This window comes from Halichoerus grypus, chromosome 6, assembly GCF_964656455.1.
Source record: "Halichoerus grypus chromosome 6, mHalGry1.hap1.1, whole genome shotgun sequence".
NCBI lineage: Eukaryota > Metazoa > Chordata > Mammalia > Carnivora > Phocidae > Halichoerus > Halichoerus grypus.
This window is the reverse complement of record NC_135717.1, coordinates 71579138-71597965: the sequence shown is the minus strand read 5'-3', so window position 1 is coordinate 71597965 and position 18828 is coordinate 71579138. Positions and strand designations below refer to the sequence as shown.

The following is an 18828-nucleotide window of genomic DNA, read 5'->3' as shown; positions in this document are numbered from 1 at the left end:
CCCTCCCTCTCCCTCTGCCCTCCCTGCACGTGCGTGTGTAAGTGCACTCTCTCTCAAAACAAAAACAAAAACACAAAAAACTCCTGTGTACCCTCCCAAACCCCTTTAAAAATAGTCTTTCAAGCTGGTTAGATGAGGAATGATGGTTTTGTAGTGTAAAGATAGTATGAAGCCAGGATCACCTGGAGGGTGAGGGATGAATTCTAACCACTTTGATTCTGGCAAATACAGGATTCTGAATGGATTCTGATGACTAGTGGGGTCATGTGCAAGCCAGGAATATGTTCAATTCTACATCCATTCCTCTCCCCGCTGCTTTGATTAATTCATTAAACTTACTTATTCTAAAATTATATATTAACTATGTGCTAGGTGTTTGAAATAGAAAGCTGCCTTCAGGAAGCTCATAGTCCCCTGGGGGAGATCACAGGGAAAATGAGTAGGGTTACCCCACGGTGCCATGAGAGACTTGAATACCACACAGACTCCTGGAAAAAGTGACACTGGATCTCTAAAGGAGATCACTCCTTTAGATTAATGTCACTCCAGGGTGCAGGAGCTGACATTAATGAAAGAGCAGAATTCCGGATTGGAAATTGAATCTAAAACTCAAGTGATGGTCGCAAAAATCTGGTTGCTTTCAAAAGTTTTACCTCTGAGGTCAGTCAGACATGGAAGAGACACTGTGCCTCCTCACTACCTCCTGTGTGCGAATCACTGGGCCGACGCTCCCGGGAAGAAGAGATAGAATTTTTGCCGGCTCTCCAGACTGGTACTCGATGTGGGTTTTCACACCGTGTCGTGGGCTATGGGCACACCTGACCACTGAGTTCTCACTGTGGACCACATTGAGTCTGGCAGGTGGGTGGTGGGGAAACCACTTGGGAGAAGAAGGAATCCCATTGGATTCATTCCCAACCTCTCGAGGGGAGGGCTCAGACAGAGGATTGTGGTTGCAAGCAGACGGAGCCGAGTCCTCCTCGATGGACCCTAACACAGCTCCCTGGTCCGCCTAGGATGCTGGGGCGGGGGATGCCCTGCAGTAGGCCAAGGAGAAGCACTTGGGCGGGCTGCTGGCGAGATCCCAGCCACTCCTAACTTTCACCCTTCCTGAGAGAACCAGACACGGAGACATTCCTTATCATCATTCCTGACATTTACATCATCAGTGAGCACAGGGCTTTGCTGCTTATACTGTTTAGTGCTCTCGACCCTCATTTATGCACAGTAGCTCAGATTACCCACCTCACAGGGTCGTTGTGAGGATCAAATGGAAAGTGCTTTCTTTATAAACTGTAAAGTGCCATCTAAACGTAGATTCTTTATGTTATTTTATTGCCATCAATCTGCACAGAAGTCCCATGAGGCAGGTAAGGCAGGCATTATTAACTCCTGTTTTCGAGTCGAAGGAACACAGAGGACAGGGAAGAAAATGTCAGGCGCAGACCAAGAAAAGCTATGGATGGTTCTCTTTCTAGAAGAGAGGGAATGAAACAGTAGAATTTACAAACTCTCTACTAGTCCCAGAATTTCAGGTTTAAATACTATGGTTTGACTTAAATTTACTTTTTCCAAGTCTCTAAGGATTTCTCCTTCTTTACCTTATAAACAGTAAATTTAGTATGGCTATCAGTGGGAGCAATGGAGACTAAATCAAACAGCTGATTTTTTTTTTTTTTTTTCCAGTGAAGATCAGGAGGGGCAGGTGGGCAGGTATGGAAACTTCTATGAGCAAAATGTTCTCTCACCTTTCCCAGGAGGGCAGAGCAGTTTCTGAACACCAGAGCATCTTTGTTCCTGTCTGCTCTCAAGTGGCTCTGCTCTAACCCAACATCGATCCCCTCTGTGAAGTGTCTTTGTCACTTTGGCTTTAAGTGCTGCCACGGCTGCAGGCTGATGGAAAGGGGACGTTGTGTTGCGGCAGCCAGGAGTGCTACTGTGGCTAGAATTCCCCACTGAAGGGGCCTTATCTTGATGAAAGGAGCCAGTGGCTAGACACTATGACTTGTTTTGCCCTTTGCATTAGCTACAGGGCACTGTAGCATTTAGAACCTATTGGTCTGTCAGCCAGCCAGCGTAGCTGGGCTTTCTTAGGTGGGCTCCCGGGGAGAAGGATGGAGAGTGGATGGATTTTAATCGGATCCATCGGAGCCCAGGAAGGGGAGGTCATGCTGAAAAGTAGCTCTCATTCAAAAAGGGAAACGTTCCTAAAAGCGTCAGGCAAGACCCATGCTGAAAGCGTAGGACATGGTTTTAGTGAGGCTGACCTAAGTCTGGGACTGTCCCCTCTGTGCTTTTGTCCTCGGGCGGTTATGAGAAGAGCTCCCTCCCGCTCTCCAGAGTGTCACTCAGATTTTACACATGACACTGTGCCTCAGATGTTACAATGTCCTGACCCAGACCGCCCGGTAACACAATCCTGGCCCTCGTTTACTGAGTCCCTATTGTGTGCCGGCATAATTCTACATGCACTGACCTCATTTTAATCTCTACATCAGCCCTACCGTGCAGGTGTCCTCCTCCCCATTACACAGCTGAGGAAACTGAGACAGAGTGGTTCTATCACTTGCCTAGAGCCAGCCGCTAAGGAAGTGGCTAAGCTCTACCTCACTCCCATGCCCAGGTCCTCACCACCAAGCCATAGCCACGGCTGTCCTCAAGGTAGGATCTTGAGGTTCCAGGGAGACCCTACCACACAGCCTGAATGGCCGTCTGTGGCTGGGGCCTATTGGTGGCTCTTATTAGGGCTCCTCATGAATGACAGAATCAGGAACTCATTGTCCTCCTCAGCTTGTTGGCTGACTTTCCCAGGAAAGAACTGTTTCTCAGGGTTCCCAGGCATATGATGATGTGTAAGGCCTTCCCATCCGGTTTGGAAAGAGGAGACACTGACCAGAAGTAACTGGCCTTCAACAGTGGTATGCTGGGCCGGAAACAAAAGTGCAAACCCCTCTAGCTTGGAGTGGTACAGTGTTCTAAGGGACACCTTATATTTATATATTTGTATTTCCCACCATGACATAGATACCCACTATGCGTGACAAAGTATAGGGTTTTAGCAACGCCAGAAAATGGAAAAAAGAACTAACTCCTTGGGATGCCCATTTCTTGGGAATTCTAAGCAACTGCGATGTAAGCAGATCTTTCACCACATTGGAGAAGGAGATTGGGAGAGGATATCATGCCTTGGTGCCAGGAATGTTTTGGATAAGGTGTTGACCTTTGAACCTGACCTCCATGGGGCTGTTGATTGCCACAGGGATTGGCTTGGGAGTACTTTTGCAGGTGTCAGAAGAACCTTTGCTTGGAGGATCTTGAGTTGTGCCTCCTTGGGTCCCCTGTGAGGTCTTGGCTCCTTGCACTTCAGGCTTGTAGGTGTGACTTTGCATCAGCCACGCAAGGGTTCCTGCCATTTTGCAGCTATGCCTTCCCCTCCTGAAGTTTAGCTACAAGAGCATCAGGGAGGAGAGTGACTACAGTGGTCGCCCTAGTGGACTTGCTGTCCACACACCTCTTTGTCATCTGCCATCCTTCTGAAGGCTTCACATTGTAACTTCAGCGAGCCGGCTTGCATTTCCTGGGTCTCCACCGTGGGGTCCCACCTCCCACAGAGCTGGCTGCAACTTCGGAACAGAGACCGAATGGTGTCTCAGAGCTAATCCGTGACCTCCAAAATGATGGCAACAGGCCACAGAGTGCTTGAGGGGCTTCTGCTTTCTCATTTGAGGGGTCCAAGGTGAAGAGCCCAGAATGGGAGTTTAGTATGAAAAGCCACAAACCTTTGGGTTGCTTTTTTTTTTTTTAATTATTATAACTACTGTTTAAGGAAAGAGGAATATTCATCTACCACAACACAGAGATCTCTTTTTTTTTTAACATTGCCTGAAAGAAATGTTTTATACAAAAAATTTTTGTAAGGATACAACTGTTGACATAATTGGAATGGTTAAAATGACAACTATCTGAAAAAGAAAACAACTTCCTTCTCTTAGTATCAGGATGGTGGATGAACTTACCTGTTGCTGCAAAAATTCTATCCTGAGTCTTTTAAGGTCCCTGTCAAGAGCCTGATCTTTCGACTCCATCCCAAACTCCCCAAACAGTAGGCCCTCTTCTTTCATAATGGTTTCACCTGCCGTCAGCACTATGGATAGTATTTTAAATCTCCTAAGGTGTCTCTATAAAATTTCTTTTATATTGCTCAGGTTAGATTTTTGTGTCTTTTCCCCCCTGTGTCTCTGAATCGGGGCAGGCACGGTGTGGCCCTCACAGGCATCTTTTGTATTTTTGACTCAAGCAAGATCTTTTGGATACCTTGATTGTGGGACAATTAGATGCAATAAAACCAGGAAACAAAGGAAGGCCCTTTCATTCCTCCTCCTCTGGCTTCTCAAGAAGGTCCTGGGACTGTGATTCTTTATCCAATCTCCGCTTCTTTATTTCCAGATTATGAGATTTAAAGGCCTACCTTAAACCACAACAAAACCTGTATCTACATTGGCAATTAACATCAACTCCCTTCTACAATCATTCCATTTTCCCTCCTGCTGTTCTAGGAAAACCTGAATTAAAAAGCCTGGTGCTGCTCAAGGGCAATTAATAGCACAGAGATGACAAAGGCTCTTAGAGCAGCTGACGAAGTGGCCCTGGGAGGGAACTGGGCCCCGGCTCAAAGTCACGGTGGGAAGCGTGTGCCCTGTGCAGCCTGTGCTTTATGCATGAAGAATGAAAAGATTTTCATCACCCAGGATAATGCAATTAAAAAATACACCACCAGACCCCACCCCGTGCCAACTTGTTCAAAACTGGGCCTCAGACCCAGGGGCTGAATTGAAATTCGAAGCTTCAACATGTCCAATCGGCAGGGAGGGAGGAGTTGGGGGTTGATCTGTCCCCTCGTGCAGACAGGTGCCTGTTAGCTGAACGGAGGGACATATGTTCATTGCCCATGGTAAGAAATGATTAGAGGACCTAGGATGGGTGGACCAGGGGAGACACAAGCAATGTCAGAGGAGAAGCTAATTAAAAGCAGGATCTCGGGTCTCTTTGTCCTCTGCACTCAGTGTTTCTGCCCTATGCTGTACACACACAATTCAACATGCACAGAGAAAGGAGAGCAACCATCTCTAATTGCCTGAAAATGACATAGCGTTTGTTGTCCCGAACGCCGCTTTGCCCAGGTGGAAATTGTTTTCCCGATTAGAGCGCTCCGCCGCGGTCCAGCGTGCAGCTGGGAATTTTTTTCTAATCTTGCTGAGATGAGCGCCATTCGGGCTGCTGATTACTGACACAACAGAGTAATCGTTCTAGACAATTGCTATGACCCTGGGTTGGCGAGAGCACTGAGGAAAGAGAAAGGCCACCCTTCACTCACCAGAGCCCCAGGAGCAGAAACGAGGTGAGGCACTGTAAGCGTGGCCCGCTTTCTGCTGCAAGGTTGTGGTGCCCCAGCAGAGATCGGGAAGCTCTCCTCCTTCCGCTGCGGGATGCTCACTCTGCAGTAGTTACCCTTCTGGCCCTGACTCCTGTCCCCAGGGTCACTCCTCATGGCATAGCCATTCCACTAGCAGGTCGGACTAACCAAGCTGAGCTTAAATCAGCAGGCATTGTGCTACAGCGGGCTGTGAAGGACTCACCTAGGCTTGTTCCCATGAAGGTCTCAAGGCAGAAGGACAATTTCAAGGCACGCTTCTGCCCAACGACAAATTTTCTCTCTGAAATATGTGGCAGGAAAGAGTAGAGGGACATGAGGAACTAGGCTCACCCACACAACAACTAAGGCAGCCAAAGAAGTTTCGGCTATGGTGATACTGACAGTTAAAATTCACCGAGGGCCACCTCTGTGCCAGGTGCTAGGCTAAGCCCTCACGTGCATGCTCTTTTTTAAAGTTCATGATAAGCCTGTAAAGTAAGTCCTTTTACAGTGTCCATTTTATAGCTCAAAGAAATTAAAGACACATGGCTAGGAAATGGCACGACCAGAATTCAAACTGGTCAGTCTGTCTTTGCACTTGACCCCAGCTCCTGACCAAGACCCCCCCAGGCTGAATGTACCATGTGTACAGAGAGAACAAAGATTCTTGATGATAGGTCCATTTCTAGTTAACAAAACCAGATGAAAAATGGCAACTTCTAACAATTTGTTATGAATGAGTTATGTAGCCAAAGCAAATAATGGGCCCTCCTAACCAGTCACCATTTCTGTCTGCACCTCTCTCCATAATGCTCTCATACAGAGCAGCAGCTACGGGGCCTCGGGGTGGACAGTGGTTCACATTGGGAGTTTCTTGGGAAAGACACAGTTAGAGCCTGAAACTGAGAGCCTGAATCCTAGAGCATCAGCAGGTAATTGTTTCCAGGATGCACAACTCGAAGTATGCTTGGGAAGGTAGACAGGGCAGGGAGGAGATGGAAGAAGGAAGGTAGAGAGAATTGTTTTTTAAAAGGTGCAATTCCTTTGGGGAAAATTTTCGTATCTGTATAAATGGTATCAGGTGTAAGAGGAAGGGCCATTTTAAAAGCTAAAACCTCACTCTCTTTAGAATGAATAGTCTTCTTAATTATACTCTATTGGCAATTAATGATACACCATCACATAACATTTTCATTACTACTGTCTCGTATTATTGTCTTCAACCTTTATTGTTTAATTCCTCATGTGTTATTGACCTGTCTTCCTAACTATATGGTAAGTTATTTGAGAGGAGAAAATGAAGTTTTTCAATTACTTTTAACCTCTATAGTACCTAATAGAAAACCTAGTCCATATCTATTGGTTGATGAAAAACGATGCTTGTGCTCATTTTCCTCCTAGCTTGAAGTAACAAAAGGATTTTAGTCTGAGACACAACAGAGGAGCTCAGAGGAGAATAGTAGAAAGAGCATCATCACTACAACTCCAGCTACTTCATTCATGCATGCATGCATCCATCTGTTGATCCATCTATTCAATGTTCCTAGGAATATGCCAACAAGAAGTCTACAAATAAGATCTCACAGCACCTTAGCAAGGAGGAGAGGATCATGCCTGCTAATATTCAAGGGAAAAATGAAAATGTTTGAGGGTCTCAGTTTGCTGCTAACCACATCCTCACATGCTTTTCTGTTGACTCATTCATTCATCCAATAAATATTTGTTGAATGTGTACTGGAAACTGGGACGTGTGTGAACAAAATAAAGACCCTATAGTCATGAAGCTTGTAATCTAGTGAGTGAGACAGACATTTACAAAATAATGCCAATGATTATTTAATTATAAGTGCAATGAAAAAGAAGCACAACTTTATATGGGAGTATACATGGAAGGAGGGTTTCTAATCTAGATTTGGCCAAGAGGATGGTGGTCAGAAAAGTATTTCCTGTAGAAGTTTCATTGACACTGAAACTTACAGGCTGAGTGGGGGGCGGGGAGGGGTAGCCAAAGGAGAAGGTAGAAAATGGAGAATTCCAGGTGTAGCAGTTAGGTGGCCTTGAAGTGGAAAAGAATTTGGCATAAAAGAAGAAATGAAATAACACGAGTGAGTAGAGTATGGGGGTGGGAGTGGATGCTGGTGGAGTCAGACGAAGCTAATGAGTGGGGTATGGCCAGATTATGCAGGAGGTCTTGGGTATGGGTTTGCATTGTTTTTGTCTTAGTTTTACCATCTAGCATTCAAATTTTCTTTCTATTTATGGGCATCTCCCACTGTGCATGACATCTGAAGGATCCATAGCTCTAGTCACCTGTTATGGAGAATGAAGGAGGGAGATCCTCCTTTTCCCATCGTCTGGCATTTGAGGCATGATCATGGAAACTATGTTTGTCCAATAACTCATCTTGGATCACCCTGAGTCTTTGAATCTGAAGCAAGAAATGAATCAGAATTCACTCATGGCAGTGGCATCCTGTCGCATCAAGCAGTGGCAGTAGCACTATCTGGTGCCCTGTCCTTCTAGACTGTTCCTTCCGTCTGGCCTCCAGAGCCCCCTCTGTTCTTATTTCCTAAGCCACCCAGAGAGTCTATGAGCCTGCTATCATTTTCCGAACTCCGAACTCTGTCTGAGTTCATCAGAGCTAATTCCAGTTGCTTGTAACCCAGATTCTCAACTGGTAAACAATGATAAGGAGGTTGAAGGGTTCTATCCAAGGTGTATTAAGAATGAATTTTAGTTGGAACATCCCTAAAAGTCCTTTATAGTTTTCAAACTACTTGCACATGGCTCATTTGGTTTTTATAGCAACCAAAGAGGTAGGCACTATCATCTCCCCTTTATTTAACAAAAAGAGAATGGAGTTGGAAGAGTGCAAGTGATTTCTTTCCAGTATGAAACAGCTAATTAATGGCAGAACAAGTAGCCGAGACCAGGTCTTCTGGTTTCTTGTGCCTCGTTCCCTCTTGTTACCTCTTGCAGTGGGGACAAGACCGGGGGTATGGGAAGTGAGAGCAGGTGTCATGACTTCTGTGTCAGTAGCAGTGGCACATTGTCTCAGCTCCACACAAGAACTCACCTACGGACATTCTTGTAAACTCCGTACTCACGCCCACCACTATTTCTATTGGATAGTAGATCCGCATAAGGAAGAAGATAGCATCCCCAGAACACGGTCTGTCTGGAAAGACTTCTAAAGCACAAAGCTGCAATTAGGAATATGCAGGATGACAAATACGTGTAGCTGCAGAGACAAGCATTCTCATTAGGGAAAAGTTCGAAGCTTGAAATAGTAAGATGCAAAACCAAGATTAAGTACGGTATTATGTAGCTGCTGGGAAAAAGCAAAATTCGAGAGTCAAAACACAAGCTTTGATTTGAGTGAGATCCAGAGAAAATACTTATCTCGTAGGACTCTTGTAAGGATTAAACAAAGCAGCACACAGAAAGTTCTTCGCACAAAGCCCATTACAGGGCAGATACTCTATTAGGTGTTTGTTCCCTTGCTTTGTTTCCAGAGGCATTAGAAAGCAAGTGGAGATTTGTCCCCCAGATTGTTAGGGGTCAGAGAGGATCTTTTTTTTTTTTTAAGATTTTATTTATTTATTTGACAGAGAGAGAGAGAGAGACAGCGAGAGAGGGAATACAAGCAGGTGGAGTGGGAGAGGGAGAAGCAGACTCCCTGCTGAGCAGAGAGCCTGATGCGGGACTCGATCCCAGGACCCTGGGATCATGACCTGAGCTGAAGGCAGACGCTTAACCGACTGAGCCACCCAGGCGTCCAAGAGAGGATCTTTAGCACAGAGAACCATGGTTCAAACTCAAATCTACCAGGCAGGGGTTATGGAGAAAGGCTAGGGGCACCCAGAGGGACAGGGAGAAGGCAGCATCAGTCTCTTCCCTCATTCTCAAGACCAATCACATTGCTGAGATTGTCTTTCTAATAATGTGTCGGGAGTTTAGATGACCCAGTCAACCTTCAGGGGTGTGAGCTAAGAGAAATTGGTGTGTTACTTGAAATAAAACACATAGAAATTCTTCTAACTTTTAAAAAAATTTTAGTTTTTTTTTTTTTTCTAAAAAACCAATTGATATGAAAATATTTTTTTTATTTTTCAGGGAAAGAAACAAAGGTTTTTTTTTAATCAATAAAGAGATTTTCTTTTCTGTGAAAACCAAATATTTTTCTAAAAGCAAATTTTATTTTCCCAAATATTTGACAAGAGCAAGCTGTAAAATTCTGAAGGAGTTTAGTCAGCTGTGCAGATTGACTTTTGAAGTGTAAAATAAACCTTTACTTAACAGATGTCAGGACTGTGACTTTGAGAGATAATGACAGTTTTTATAGTAGGTTGGTGACAGAATTTCTAAGAAGAATGAATAAAGTTTTGGTGCCAAGTTTGGGGAAAAAATGACAACATGATTATTAAAAATTGACTGAGTTGAGGAAAGCAAAAATCAGTGTTTTAATTTGTTTGATTAGACAGTGTAAGTTGCTCCATAAATATCAGCAAAATACATTTAACAAAAGGATAGGCAGTACCAACGGGTAAGAATGAGAGTAACTCAAAGACCCTACCTCCCTCCCAAACCGCCATGAATGAAGGTGACTTAAAATCATTTCGAAGGTCTCAGACAAGTCTGCAATCAACAGCCATGGAAGACTTTGTAAGAACTATGTTCAGACGCTACCTCTCTAACAGCAAATAGAGACAAGTCTGCAATACTGACAAACACATTCTAACTGGATGATGTAGGGTCAGCCATCACTGCCATATTTTAGGCAAAGTAAAATACCTCCAGGGCCCCATTCCACGATCTCTGGGTCCTCCCTCAGTGCAACCTGCCTGCATCCATGCAACCTCTGGATGCAGCTCAAGTCCTGCCTCTGCAAAGGCTTCTGGACTCCTCTGTTCTCCAGGCAGCTCCCTCTTCCCTAGTTGTAGAGAACCCTGGAACAGTCTATAATGCAAGCTATTTAGCATTGGCCAGTGACCATCTTGTTGAGCCAGAATCCCCCAACCTTGAATTCTACTCGAGGCAACTTCTACTACACTGTGTGATGCCTCCCGAGGACGATGCTCAGGGGGACACCAGCTTTGCTTAGGGATCCTGTGCTTTTCTGGAGAATAAAAAAGCTAAGTCCTGAATATTTTACCTGAAGGCCAAAGCCAGAATCAGGAAATGAATATCCAGCTCCTCCTTCTTTTCACATTTATTGGCTTTTGAAGTAGTTGGGTGAAAATCAAACATCTTGATATCTGATTTCTATTTGTTCTCAATTTTTTTTTCTTTTTCTGCCTTTTGTAGGTTTAATTAAGGTGTATAGGTTTAATTAAGCAATTATAATTCAATTTCATCTCCTCTATTGAATTATTTAACTTCTTTTAAATAATTATTAGTGGTTGTCTTAGGATTTACAATATACTTTTTAAATAAATTGTGTCTGACTTCAAATAAATTATACTGCTTCACGTGTAGGGTAAGCACCTTTAGAACAGTCTATTTCCAATCCCTCCCTCCCACCCTCTCCCAGATTGTCATTAATTTTACTTTTACATAGGCTGTAAATATGCAATACATTGTTATTACATTTCGCTTTAAATAGTTATCTTTTAGAGGGGTCCTTGGGTGGCTTAGTTGGTTAAATGTCTGCCTTCGGCCCTGGTCATGATCTCAGGGTCCTGGGATCCAGCCCAGTGTCAGGCTCCCTGCTCAGCTGGGAGTCTGCTTCTCCCTCTCCCTCTGTCTTCCCACCCCCACTCATGTTCACTCTCTCTCTCTCTCTCAAATAAAATAAAATAAAATCATTTAAAAAATAGTTATTTTTTAGAGAAATTAATAAAAATTTATATTTTACTTCCTCTTATTCTTTCTCCAGGGCTCTTCATTTCTTTGTGTAGATCTAAATTTCTGAGTACTTCATATACCTTTTGCCTGAAGAAGCTCCTTTAACATTTCTTATGAAGTAGGTCTGCTACCAATGCATTCATTCTTTCAGCTTTGGTCTGTTTGAGAAAGTCTTTGTTTCAAGTTTGTTTCTGAAGGCTATTTTTTGTGGATATAGAATTCTGGGTTGACAGTTTCCTTCAGCATTTCAAACATGCCCACCATTGTCTTCTTACTGCATGTTCTCTGGTGAGAACGTCCTGGAACTCTTATCCTTGTTCTTCTGTAGATAATGTGTCTTTTTTTTTTTTTTTAACTCCAGTTGCCTTCAAGTTTTTCTTATTGTCTTGGTTCTCAGCAGTTTGAAAAAGATATGCCTACATGGTTTTGTGTTTATTTTTGTGTTTATCCCACTTGGTATTCTCTGGGTTTCTTGAATCCGTGGTTTGGTGTTTGTTACTCATTTTGGAAAATCCTCTGCTATCATTTCTCCAAATATTTCTTCAGCTCCATTCTCTTCTTCTTCTGGGATTTCAATTATGCGTATTTTAGATCATTTAATATCATCTGAAACTGTTGGATTCTATATTCTGATCCACACCCCTCCCCCGCACTCTTTTTTCTTTTGCATTTCATTTGGGGAATTTCTATTGACCTGTATTCAAGTTCACTGATTCCTTCCTTGTCTGTATCAAGCCTACTGAGGAGCCCATGAAAGACAATCTTCATCTCTGTTATTTTGGTTTTCCAACATTTCCATTTTACTCATTTTATCGAAGTATAGTTGACATGCAGTGTTACATTAGTTTCAGGTGTACTGCATAGTGATTCAACAAGGCTAGATGTTATGCTGTGCTCCCCACAAGTGTAGCTACCATCTGTCACCATACAACACTATTACAATACCATTGACTGTATTCCCTATGCTCTACCTTTGATCCCCATGACCTATTGATACCCTAACTGAAAGCCTGTATCTCCCACTCCATTTAATTCTTTCTCATAGTTTTCTTCTCTCTGCTGACATTACCTATTTGATCTTGTATGTTGTCTATCTTTCCCATTAAATCCTTTGATATATTAATAAGTTATTTTAATTTCCACATCTGTGTCATGTCTTAGTCTGATTGTGATGGTTGCATACTGAGGTCAATAAATTTATTGCTTGGAGATAAGCAACTCGTTTCTGCTGCTAGTCCTCCCCCAGCTTAATTTAAATAAAATTGACATATAGCATTGTATATGTTTAAGGTATAAATGTGATAACTTCATATATACAGATATTATAAAGTGATTACCATAATAAGGTTAGTTAACATATACACCACCTCACATAATTACATTTTTTTCTTTGTGGTGAGAACATTAAAGATCTATTCAATTGTCTAACACAGTATTGTTAACTACAGTCATCATGCTAAACATTAGATCCCCATTACTTATGCATCTTATACTGGAAGTTTGTACTCTTTAACCAATATCTCCCCATTTACCCAGCCCTTGGCAATTCTACTATGTTTATATGAGCTTAACTTTTATTTATTTCTTTTTTAGATTCACATATAAGTGAGATCATACAGTGTTTGTTTTCTCTGGCTGACTTATTTCACTTACCATAATGCCCTCAAGGTCCATCCATGTCATCACAAATGGCAGGATTTCTTTCTTTCTCATGGCTGAAAACATTCTGTTGTGTACATTTACCCACATTTTAAAGTCTATCTGTGAATGGATACTTACTCAATTTATTGAGAGTTTTTATCTTGAAAGAATGTTGAATTTTGTCCAATGTTTTTTCTGCATTTATTGATTGGATCATATGATTTCTTCCTTCATTCTCTTAATGGACATATCACATTTATTGATTTGCTTATTTTGAAACACCCTTACATCTCAGGGATGAATACCACTTGATCACAGTGTGTGATCTTGTTAATGTGCTGTTGAATCCAGTTTCTTAGAATTTTGTTGAGCATTTTTGCATCTATATTCATCATGGATATTGGACTGTAGTTCTCTTTTCTGGTGTCCCAATCTGCCTTTGGTATCAGGGTAATGCTGGTCTCATACAATGAGTTTGGGAACATTCCTTCATCTGCAATTTTTTGGAAGAGTTTGAGAAAATTAGGCATTAATTCTTCTTTAAATGTTTACTAGTAAAAAATTCACTAGTGAAACCACCTGGTGTTGGTTTTTTCTCTCGGGAGGTTTTTGATTACTGAGTCAATCTCCTTACTCATTATTGGTCTGTTCATCTATTTGTTCATGATTCAGTCTTGGTAGGTTGTAAGTTCCTAAGAATTTATCCATTTCTTCTAGGTTATCTAATTTGTTGGAATATAGTTGTTCATGCTAGGCCTTTCATAGCCTAAATGTAGGGTTTTGTGTTAATATTGTCAGGAGTCTGGGCTGTGTTTGAAGGTTGTTGCTGTTATAATCATCTCCCAGTGCACCATGGTCTCAAATTCCTTTAGTGATACCTTTGTTAGAAAATGAACTAATTTGCCAGGACTTTTTTCTCAATGTTTCTCAATGTCTATTTTCCACTTGACTTTGAGTTTTCCTTCTCTCTGTTCACCAGAGAGAATCTGTCTCATTGGAGTGATCGCAGATATATGTTACTTTTACTCAATACTTGTTAGCACGGTGGTGGAGACTGGAGGAGGGAACATTCTCCGTTGTTCATTAAGCTTCAGCATGAGGCGAGAATTGTGGATTTGAATCTTGAGAGTGTGGCATTTACAAGTACCCTGCCCCTCTACATTCTATAGTCCTAGACCTAGCATTGACTTCTGGCACTCTCCCAGGGTAGAGTTTTACTTACTTAATTTTCCCTTCTCTTCCTTCAGCTAGATTCTCTCCAGTACCCTTAACTGGCAATTTTTATTCTTCCTCTTCCTACAGATTAGAGCTTTTGTTCCATAGAAGAGATACTGGAGATGAATCTGGGCAGAGTTTCAGCAGTGGCTACTGCTCCCTTCCCCCAGTCAGCACAATGAGAAACTTTTTTAAGAGTCTCTTCTATCTTCTGAGTTCCTGGTGGTGTCCATGGAGAAAAGGACTATTAGAGGGTGAAAATCCCTCTATGTCTACTACCCAGAGATTTCACACCCATATGTGGCCTTGAGTAATTCATTAAAATTTTTAAGCTCAATTTTTTTTTTCTGACTTATATGGCAGGCAGTGGCATTTATTCTTGGTAAGCAAGTGCATGAATTCTGTTTCTTCTTGTAGGCACTTGTCTCTCCGTGGATTTGAGGTTATTCCATTGCCCTGCCATGCCAATTCTCCAATGGGCTCAAGAAAAGTTATTAATTTTGTTTGGTCAGTGATTTATTATTTTTTTTCCCTTAATTGTAAGGGTGGAAGCAAAGCTCTATCCATTTCTCTAACTCTCTTAGCTGAAACCAGACAGCTTATGTATTAATTTTTAATGCTGAATCAAACTTGATTTCTGGGAATAACTCCATTTGATCACAATGGTCATTTTGTGTGCGTGTGTGTGTGTGTGTGTATACATATATATATGTGTTTGTGTGTGTGTGTGTATGTACATATATATATTCGAATTCACTTTTGAATATATATATTTGAATTCACGTTGCTAATATTTTGCAAAGGACCTTTTTACATTTATGTTCATGACTGATACTGTTTTGTAAATTTCTGTCCTTATAATTTCTTTGTCAGGTCTTTGTGTTGCAGTTATTCCAAACTTTTTAAATGAGTTGGAAATTGTTCCCTCTTCTTTTAGTTCCTAAGAGTTTGTGCATATTTGCATCATTCCTTATTTCAGAGTTTGATAAAACCCACCAATGAAATTGTTGGGGAATCAATATATCTTTGTGGGAAGATTTTTTATTAGAAATCCAATTTGTCCAACAGATACAGGACAAGTCAGACTTTTAATTTTTTAATCAGTTTTAGTAAGTGGTGTTTGTCAAGTAATTTGTCCACTTGTTCTAAATAATTAAATTTATCATAATAATTTGTCATCATATTACCTTATTGCCTTTATAATGGCTGTAGGATCTATAGTAAGATTACCCTCTTCTTTTAATGCCAAGATTGGCAATACTCCTCCCTGCCATTTGTTGATTATTTCTTCTAGGGACTTACACATTTTGTTGGCCTTTTGAAAGAATCAACTTTTGGCTTTGTTAATATCTTCTATTGTTTGTCTTGATTCCATTGAGTTTTATTATTATTTCTTTTATTCTTACTCTCACTTTCAGTTTCTCTTCTTTTTTCTTAACTAAAGTCAAAACTGAGTTGATTTTAATTTTTTTCTCCTTTCTATTAAAGCATTTAAAATGATAAGTTTCACTTGAAGTACTTCTTTAGCTACAGCCTACAAATTTTGAAGTGCTGTGTTTTCCTCGTAAATCAATTCAAATTTAAAATTCTCACTTGCAATTTTAAAAATTTAGTCCATGGATTTTTTAGAAATATCTTATTAACTTTCCAAATATTTTTGGCTTTTCTACGTATCTTTTTCATTTCTTAATTAATCTATTATTGTCAGAGATCATATAGTGTAAGATTTCAATGTTTTGGAATTGGTTAAAGTTTATTTTATGGCTCAGTATATGATCTATGTTGACAGATACAAGGTATCTATCAACAGGTACAGTCAAAAAGAATGTACATTCTGAAGTTGTTCATAGTGTTCTATAAATGCTTATTAATTTAGATAGGTTGATTGTGTTTAGATCTTCTGTATCTTTACTGCATATAAATATATTACTATAATTATTATAATTCTATATTATATAATCATATATATATATGATTTAATAATAACCATGAGAGAATGTTGAAATCAGGTATGCTGATTTTGAAGGTATGTTATTAGGTCAATATGCATGTAGGATTATTATATATTCCTGATGAATTAGGTTTTTTTATCAGCATAAATTGTTCTTCATCTTTAGTAATACTCTTCTCCCTGAAGTTAATTTGGTCTCACCTTAATATAGCCATGCCTGCTTTACATTGTTTATAGTTTTCATGATATATCTTTTTCCATCCTTTTAGTTTCAACCTCGACTGTATCTTTATCTATCGAAAATCATCTCATATAGTAGTATATAGTAGGGTCTTGCATTTTCCAAATTTATTTTGACAATCTCAACCTTTTTATTTGAGTATTGAGATCATTTGCATTTAATGTAATTATGATTATGATTGGGTTTTATTACTTTTAAATGATTAGTAAGGGATTACAATATACCCCAAACCTATCAAAGTCCATTTGAATCAATATTATACCACTTCACACTTAACCTCACATCCCACTTCACACTTCACATCTAATTCTTCACACTTCACAGTGAATAAATATAATACACCTGCCCCAGTATAATTCCATTTACTCTCCAATCTTTGTGTTAATGTTGTCATACTTTTATTTCTACATGATGAATAAACCCTACCTTACAATATTATTATATTCATTTTAAATGATCACTGTCATTTAGGAAATTGTAAAGGGAAGAGGAAGCATAGCCTTTTATATTTAGTCATTCATTTACCATTTTTTGGTGGTCTTCATTCTTTCCTGTAGACCCAAATTTCCATGTGGTATCACTTCCCTTCAGCCTTAAAAATATCCATAATTATTTCTTATAACTCAGGTCTATCAGAATACATTCTTCCAGTTTTCACTTATCTGAAAATGTCTTTGTTTATGTTAATTTTGAAGGATATCTTTTCTAGAATGTATTTTAGAATTCTGCATGTTTTTTATTATATTTCATTTTGGTTTTAGCATTTAAAAAATCTTGTTCCACTGTATTCTGATTTCATTGTTTCAGATAAGAAATAAGGCTTTATTTGTGTTGTTATTTCCCTTGTATGTAATTGTTTTTAATTTAGCTTATTTCTGTATTTTTGACTTTTAGAAGTTTGGCTATAATGTGGTTTACTTTGCATTTATCTTGCTTATGGTTCACTGAGCTTCTTGAATGTGTAAGTTGACATTTTCCATCAAATCTAGGAACATTTGAGTCATCCGTTCTTTTTTTTTTTTTTTGAAAAAGAACTTTTTATCACTATTTTTTTAAAGGCTTATTTGTTTACTTTAGAGAGAGAACATGCACATGGGCAGGGGGAGAGGCAGAGAGAGAGGAGAAGGAATCCCAAGCAGATACCCTGCTGAGTGCAGAGCCCAACTTGGGGCTCGATCCCACGACCATGAGATCATGACCTGAGCAGAAATCAAGAGTCAGATGCTTAACCAACTGAGCCAACCAGGAACCTCTTTTTATTACTTTTATATACATAAAATTCAACAGTGTACACTTAGCCCAGTTTGGTGGCCAGTTCTTTAGGCTTTGCCTTTCCCAACTTGGCAATGTGTGTTACCTACTTTGGACCCAGAATATTGCCTCCCCATTGACAGTGGATCTTATCATATCTGTCATTATAATTGGTCTTGACAGCTTTTACCAGCTTAGCCAGAGCTCCTTTGTCTTCCAAGTTAACCTGTATGAAGGCGAGAGTGGTGTAGGCCTTCCCATGGACCAGATGCCCCAGCCTGGCCTTCCCCCTGATAATGCAGTAGGAACTCTTATCTTACAACACAGGACAGGCAGGAAGACAACCAGCTCAATGGAATCCACATCATGTGCAATCATTACCAGCTGAACCTTCTTGTTTTCCACCAATGTGATGACAGTATTAACCCCAGCTCAAAGGAGAGATGGCCTTTTAGTGGGGACATACCCTTTGCCCACAGCTTTCTTCTCAGCCCAGACCAACAATCTCTGCTTCTTCTCTTGCTTTGTCTGTGGTCTGTATTTGTGGGCCAGCTTAAGTAGTTGAGTAGCTGGTGGTTCTAGGCCTGGGTGAACAGGTTGATCACAGGAGGCACTTTTAGACATTTATAGGGAATTGCCCTTTCCGCCTGCAACCTGATGTAGCAGGACCATCTGACAAAGGGGGTGAGGTCCTTTTTGGGCTGATGTCTTGTCTGATGCCAAAATTCTTGGGCCTTTTCTCAATCAACAGGGAAATGACCACATTTTTGGCCTTCTGCTTCTTCATGAAAGCAGGGGTGGGCGCCACCTTCTTCCCTTTAGTCTTCTTTCCTTTTGGCATCTTGGATATCTGAAGGAGAGAGCTCTTTATTTCTTATAATATTATCATTCACTTATTCTGGGATTTCAATTCCAATAGAAATTAGAAATTATATATTGTGCCACAGATTTCCAAGGATCTTTGCTTTTCTTCCACCTGTTTCTCTTTCCATTTTTCAGATTGGATTATTTTTATTAATCTGTCTTCTTGGTACTGACTCTTATTTTATTTTCAGTCTACCATTAATTCTTTTGATGAATTTAAAAAATCCTAAGCCATTGTAGTCTTTTGTTCAAGATTTCCATTTCCTTTTTTCTTTCTTTTTCTGTTTCCATCTCTCTGTTGAGATTCTCTAACAATTCATAATTAAGACAATATTTTCTTTAAATACTTGGACATATTTATTATATCTGTTTTAATGTTAGTGTTCTAACTCCAACATCTGCTTC

General features: G+C 40.4%; 1 pseudogene; it reads right to left on the bottom strand.

Moving 5' to 3' along the window:
* Window positions 1-17602: 17602 nt before the first annotated feature.
* LOC118552287 (large ribosomal subunit protein eL8 pseudogene) lies at window positions 17603-18400 on the bottom strand (annotated as a pseudogene).
* Between the last annotated feature and the right edge of the window lie 428 nt (window positions 18401-18828).